We start from the raw sequence: 6,799 nt of genomic DNA, 5'->3' as shown, positions 1-6,799 counted from the left end.
CCAGCCCCCAGGACCATACTCTTAAGTAACAAAGCATTATGCTATGATTTTGTGTGTTGTTTAGCCTAAATTTGTCTTCAGCTTGAAATCCTTCCACCTCAACCACTTGGATTCTGAGATTACAGGTGTGTGATCCCATACCCATCCAGTTTCCTATACTCTGCTTCAGAATAAATGTGAATATTTTCTTGTCTGTCTTGTTGTTTTGTTTTTGTTTTCTTGAGACAGGGTTTCTCTGTAGCTTTGGAGCCTGTCCTTAAACTAGCTCTTGTAGACCAGGCTGGCCTTAAACTCACAAAGATCTGCCTGCCTCTGTCTCCCAAGTGGTGGGATTAAAGGCGTGCGCCACCACTGCCTGGCTCTTGTCTTTCTTTTTTATAATTTATTTATTTCGATTTCATGTACATTCATGTTTTCCCGCATGTAAATCTGCGTGAAGGTGTCAGATCCCCTGCCATGTGGGTGCTGGGAATTGAACCCAGGTCTTCTGGAAGAGCAGCCAGTGCTCTTAACCATTGAGCCATCTCTCCAGCCATTTTTTTTCTCTTCTTTTTTTTAAAAATATTTATTTATTTATTATGTATACAATATTCTGTCTGTGTGTATGTCTGCAGGCCAGAAGAGGGTACCAGACCTCACTACAGATGGTTGTGAGCCACCATGTGGTTGCCGGGAATTGAACTCAGGACCTTTGGAAGAGCAGGCAATGCTCTTAACCGCTGAGCCATCTCTCCAGCCCCTTTCTCTTCTTTTTAATGGGTAGTTGAGGCAAGGTCTTAACCTCAAACTCATGATTCTTCTGCCTTAACCGCCTAAATTCTGGGACTGCATGTCCCAGACTCCAGACTGGGAGAGCATGTGTCACCACACCTCTCTTGAAATTTTTTGTAATTAAATTTTTTTAAGATAGGTATGGTAATGTCCATTTGTAATCCCAGCTCTGCAAAGGATTAAGAAGAATTACTAGTCTTCACTACATAATGAGACCTAGTATCAAAGAAAATGTGGGGAACTTGGTGGTGAGAGCTTGTAGTCAAAGCCCTTGAGAGGCTGAGGCTGGAGGATCACAAGTTCAATGCTACCTGGGCTACCAAGTAAAATGATGTCTCAAAAACAAAGGACATGTTTTAATATAAAACCTTAGGAAGTATTTTAAATGCAGGTCAGTAGATCTATAGAGTATGGCCCAGGAATGATCAAGGCTGTCAGGTACTACTCATGCTAATAGCAGGCCACTTTTTGAGAAAAGTCAGAAAAATAACCTTTAAAGCTGGACTTGAGGACTAGAGACATGTCTCCGTGGATAAAGCATTTGCAGACCAAGCTTACGGACCAGATTTGGATTCCTAGAACCCACATAAATGCACGACGGCCTGCCTGTTATCTTAGCCTTCTGGAGGCAGAGGCACTTGGAGCAAGCTGGCTAGTTAGACTAGCCAAATCTGTGAGCTCTGGGTTCAAATGAGAGACCCTACTCCAATATACAAGGTGAGGACTAAGAGACCTGCCTTCAGGCACATATGCATCCACACATGTGGACAGCTGTACACATACACACCCCACACACACGTGGACAGCTGTACACATACACACCCCACACACACGTGGACAGCTGTACACATACACACCCCACACACACGTGGACAGCTGTACACATACACACCCCACACACACGTGGACAGCTGTACACATACACACCCCCCACACACGTGGACAGCTGTACACATACACACCCCACACACATGAAAAAGAAACTGGGCTTGATAGTGCACACGTTTAATTCCAGCACTCAGGAGACAGAGGCAGAGGGATCTCTGAGTTCAAGGCCAACCTTAGTCTACAGAGTGAGTTCCAAGACAGGCTCCAAAGCCACACAGATAAACCCTGTCTTGAAAACCAAAACCCAAAACAACAACAAAAACAAAAAATAGGGGCTGGAGAGATGGCTCAGTGGTTAAGAGCATTGCCTGCTCTTCCAAAGGTCCTGAGTTCAATTCCCAGCAACCACATGGTGGCTCACAACCATCTGTAAAGAGGTCTGGCGCCCTCTTCTGGCCTTCAGGCATACAGACAGAATATTGTATACATAATAAATAAATAAATAAACAAACAAAAATCTATAACCTTCATCTCCTATGAAAATCTTGGTGGTGATGGTGGAAGATAGATGCAGGATATTTTTTATCTGCAGAAACTGCTTCCCCAGAGAGGAGGTATGTGGAAAGTTTTTGTCCTCTAGGATAGAGATGGTAAGTGTGGGAGTCATCACAGAGCCCTGTCATGCCAGGTAAGTTGAAAAATAAGCCTGGGGTTTAAGGGAGTGTGAGGTGTGCTTATTTCTGCTTTGATGGCTACCATCATACTTTTCAAGGCACCGCATGTACTTCCCTGCAGGTGGGAAGTTGAGACAGATGAGGTAGTCCTGTAGCGGCGGCAGAAGCAGATAGACTGGCAAGGGCACACCTGGTTACTAGTGCTTTCTGCAGCAGGTCCCCAGGTGAGTGCAACTGGGGGCGCTTACAGCCAGAATGTCAACCAGAAGGCTGTAGCTCATGGTCGAGTGATGGAAAGATCACTGGCAGCTGAGTGCTCTAGCAGAGGTGAAAAATGACCAATTCTCCCACAATCTAGTCCCCCAAAATAAGTGTGAGATTTCTCTCAAGTAGAAAAAGCCTTAACCCAGAAGATTTTCAAAGCTTGTCCGTTTCTTTTTTCTAAAGTCTTTGTTGTGTTCTATTTTTAATCATTTTTCAAAAAGATTTATTTATTACGTATACAATGTGCCTCCTGTATGTACACCTCCATGCCAGAAGAGGGCACCAGATCTCATTACAGATGGTTGTCAGCCATCATGTGGTTGCTGGGAATTGAACTCAGGACCTCCGGAGGAGCAGCCAGTGCTCTTAACCTCTGAGCCATCTCTCCAGCCTCCCTGCTTTTGTCATTTAATGTCTGAGCTGTGTGAGTGCAGATGTGCCTGTCACAGTCAAAGGATAACTTTCAAACGTTGTTCTTTGCTTCTAGCACAGGCAGTTCTGGGGATCACACTTGGTCATCAGCCTCCCGCACCCTGGCAAATGTTTTTACCTACTGAGCCATCTTGTTGGCCCCCGTGTTTCTTTTTTTTATTATGAATTTTCTTTGTTGATGTACAAAGGAATGGATTTCTTTCTTTCTTTCTTTTTCTTTCTTTCTTTCTTTTTTTTTTTTTTTTTGAGACAGGGTTTCTCTGTGGTTTTGGTTCCTGTCCTGGAACTAGCTCTGTAGACCAGGCTGGTCTCGAACTCACAGAGATCCGCCTGCCTCTGCCTCCCAAGTGCTGGGATTAAAGGTGTGCGCCACCACCGCCCTGCAAATGAATGGATTTTGCTGGGATGTTTTCATTATACGAATGTATTCCATTATTCTTTGTTCATTGTTTTTAAATCTTTTATTATGTATATGGGTTTTTTCCCTGCATGTATGTCTGTGCACCACATGTATGCCTGTGGAGGCCAGAAGAGGATATCAGATCCCCTAGAACTGGAACTACACACAGTTGCAAGCCACCGTGTGGGTGCTGGAAATCAAACCCAGGTCCTCTGAGCCATCTCTCCAGCCCCCCTCTTCTGTTTTCATGTCACATACATTCCAATATTCTCTCCTCTCTGCTGCATTTAGACCTCTTACCTCCTCTTCCTCTATAGTTCCCTTTCTATTTTAATCTCTCTCTGTCTCTCTCTCTCTGTCTCTCTCTCTGTCTCTCTCTCTCTCTCTCTCACACACACACACACACAATGTGAAATGCATCAAAAAGTTGGATCTCATCCTTAATTCGGGACCAGCTTAAGCTTCTGTATAATTCTAATTTTAGTATGTGTGCTTGCTGAAATGGGCGTTATTCCTTGCCCCTCCCTCTGTGTCTCTTAGTCTCATGTAGCCTAGGCTAGTTTCAAACTCACTGTGTAGTCAGTCAATTATGACACTGAAATTCTGATCCTCCTGCTCCACCTCTAAGTGCTAAGATTTCAGGATTCTAGGTATGTGCCACCAGGCCTGGTCCCACTGTATTTGCTGGAATGGAGTATTATCCTGCCCTTGTGTAATCCCTGTCTAGGCCTCTGATTCACAGGTAAGCAGTGGGCAGTATCCCTTTCCTTTGACCTCAATCTGACCCATGTTTGTTGTTGCCAGGGCACAGCGACAGCCTGGGTTTTACCCTCAAACACCAAACAAAAACAGGAGGTACAGTCGCCGATCCTGGGATGCCCAGATCAGGCAATGGAGAAGAGCCCTGCATACCTGGGACCCCCCAAGCCAGCCTCTGCATGACAGGGAGGCTTTGGGGTGTGTTCACTAATCTGGTTCCTTCTATGAGTGGTGTAGGATGAGCCCTACTTTCTCCACTTTGCAAGATTTAGGTTTTGTTGGGTAGAAGTTGGGGTTATCTGCATGAGTGCATGTTCTCTCACTCCACTGCCTCTCTAGGAAGGCAACTAAGAACTTCCTAAGGCCAGTGGATTCTGCTCCTTTGGATGATCTCCTGGATGACTGGCTCCAGGCCCCAGAATCCTCAGAGAATTGGGACAGAGGCCAGAAAGAGGCCCAGGTAGTGTCCTCTGCCAAAAACCACTGGATTAGGGAACTAGATGGGGTCTGACCTATGAGGGCACAGGGTAGAGTCCAAAAGAGCTGGGGGTTGGAGATAGAGGGCGTGGCCTTCCATGCATATGGCCTTGAGTTTCATCTCCTTCACCACAAATAGAACAAAGGGAATTGGGCATGTTGGCAACCCCTGTAATCCCAGCACTAGGAAGGGAAAAGCAAAGGACAAGGAATTGTTTATTTCTGTCATTTAAAACTTGATTTGTATGAAACATTTAAGAGTTCGTTATTACAGAAATTAACAGTAGGATCAGGAGGTTAAGGCCAGCCTCGGCTACATTATATCCTGTTGCCAAACAAAAACAAGACTCACAAGCAAGCAAGCAAACAAAAACATCAACCAGGCAATCTAAAACACCCTTGAAAATTGAAGCAGGCATAGGTATGGGCAGTGTTGGCTCTACAAGTAGGCAGTCTTAGGCCACACTGAAACACGGTGTGCCCTTCCTTTCAAATGAGTTCTTTTTTTTTTTAATTTTTTATTATTTCATGTGCATTAGAGCTTTGCCTGCATGTATATCTGTGTGAGGGTGTGGGATACTCTGAAACTGGAATCACAGGCAGGAATGAGCTGCCATGTGGGTGCTGGGAATTGAACCCGGGTCCTCAGCATGAACAGCCAGTTCTCTTAACCGCTGAGCCATCTCTCCCGCCCCTCACATGAGTTCTTATGCCTGACTTGCAGTGGTTTTAAATTTAGTTTTGCGGTTTTCTTTTGCCCTGCAGTATTGAGCTATATGTCCTTAAGGTTACTTTAATCTCCTTCTTTCCTTCCTTCCTTTTTAATTTTATTTATTTAGTTATTCATTTGTTGGTGAGAGGGAGGTGAGACAGCATCTTACTCTGTAGTCCAGGTTGATTTAGAATTCGCTATGTAACCCAGGGTGGCCCGGAGTTTATAGTAATCCTCCTGCTTCTCTCCAGGGTTGGGATTGTAAATTTTAATCTGACTCAGTTTCTATGTTTTGCTAATAAGCACTAAACTTTCACACAGCCATCTAACGTTAGTAAACATATTAATAATAGCAAGGTGTTACTGGATCTAGTGGTCCATGTCCATAATCTCAGTACTGGTGAGGCTGAGGCAGGGGGATATCAGGGAATTGTAGGCTAGTTTAGTCTACATAGTAAGTTCCAGGACAGCCAGATGTTCACGGTGAGATCATATCTCAAAACAAAAAAACGAAACAAACATACAAGGAGTTAGAGTCTCAGATTTTGATATAACCTTACCTACTATTTGGCAGCCCTTTACCCTTTCAGGTGGTTCTTTTGTTGACTTTTTAAATATGGTGATTGAAAGGAAAACGATAATAAATATATTTACTTAAACTACAGAGTGCACGCTAGGCAGTGGTGGCGCACGCCTTTAATCCCAGTACTTGGGAGGCAGAGGCAGGTGGATCTCTTGTGAGTTTGAGGCCAGCCTGGTCTACAGAGTGAGTTCCAGGACAGCCAGTGCTACCCAAAGAGAGACCCTGTTTCCAAAAATCAAAACCAAAACAAAAGTATATATTGCAACTAGACATGGAGGTCCATGTCTGTAATCCTAGCATCCGGGAGGCTGAGGCAGGAAGAACAGAGTTTAAGGATATTCTTAGCTACATAGTGAGTTTGAGGCCAGCAGGAGCTGCACAAAAGCTTGTCTCAAAAACAAGGATATAGAGTAAGTAGCGCAGTGCAATTGCTGGGAACCATGGCTCCCATAGGCTTTGTCAAATGTACAAAGCAAAGTGAATCTCCACCCTCCCCCTCCTATATTTTATTTGGTACCTGAAATGTGGAGCAGGCTAGGCTCTGCCTCCCAAGTGCTGGGATTTTACACGTGTGCCACCACACCTGACTTTCTATCTCCACTCTTTAATACTTCTTCTCTTTTTCATTCTTTTTCAGTTTGCATACTTGAAGGGTCCTGTTTCCTCTCCTCCCAAGCTCAAAAAGGAAGAGCTTCACCACTGAGTCTACTGCTGTTTACCTATCCCAGACATGTAGGGTGCAAACTAAAGAAAACCCATGTTTGGTAGGGACTCGCTGCTACTATTGTCCTAGACAAGTGACTGGAATGACCACTTTCCAACCAATTAATAAGGACATCTAAAACTATGACCTACTAGTGATCACAGCACGACAACATTTATTGAAAACTTTTTAGTCA

At 44.4% G+C, this 6,799-nt stretch overlaps 1 pseudogene; it reads left to right on the top strand.

Annotated features, from left to right (window-relative positions):
- Positions 1-2,153: 2,153 nt before the first annotated feature.
- Positions 2,154-6,603, top strand: LOC121453570 (annotated as a pseudogene).
- Positions 6,604-6,799: the final 196 nt, after the last annotated feature.

The sequence above is a fragment of the Microtus oregoni genome, unplaced genomic scaffold, assembly GCF_018167655.1.
Source record: "Microtus oregoni isolate MIOR12 unplaced genomic scaffold, Mior012 000011F_ref0000422, whole genome shotgun sequence".
NCBI classification, from domain to species: Eukaryota; Metazoa; Chordata; class Mammalia; order Rodentia; family Cricetidae; genus Microtus; species Microtus oregoni.
This window is presented reverse-complemented; position numbering and strand designations above follow the sequence as displayed.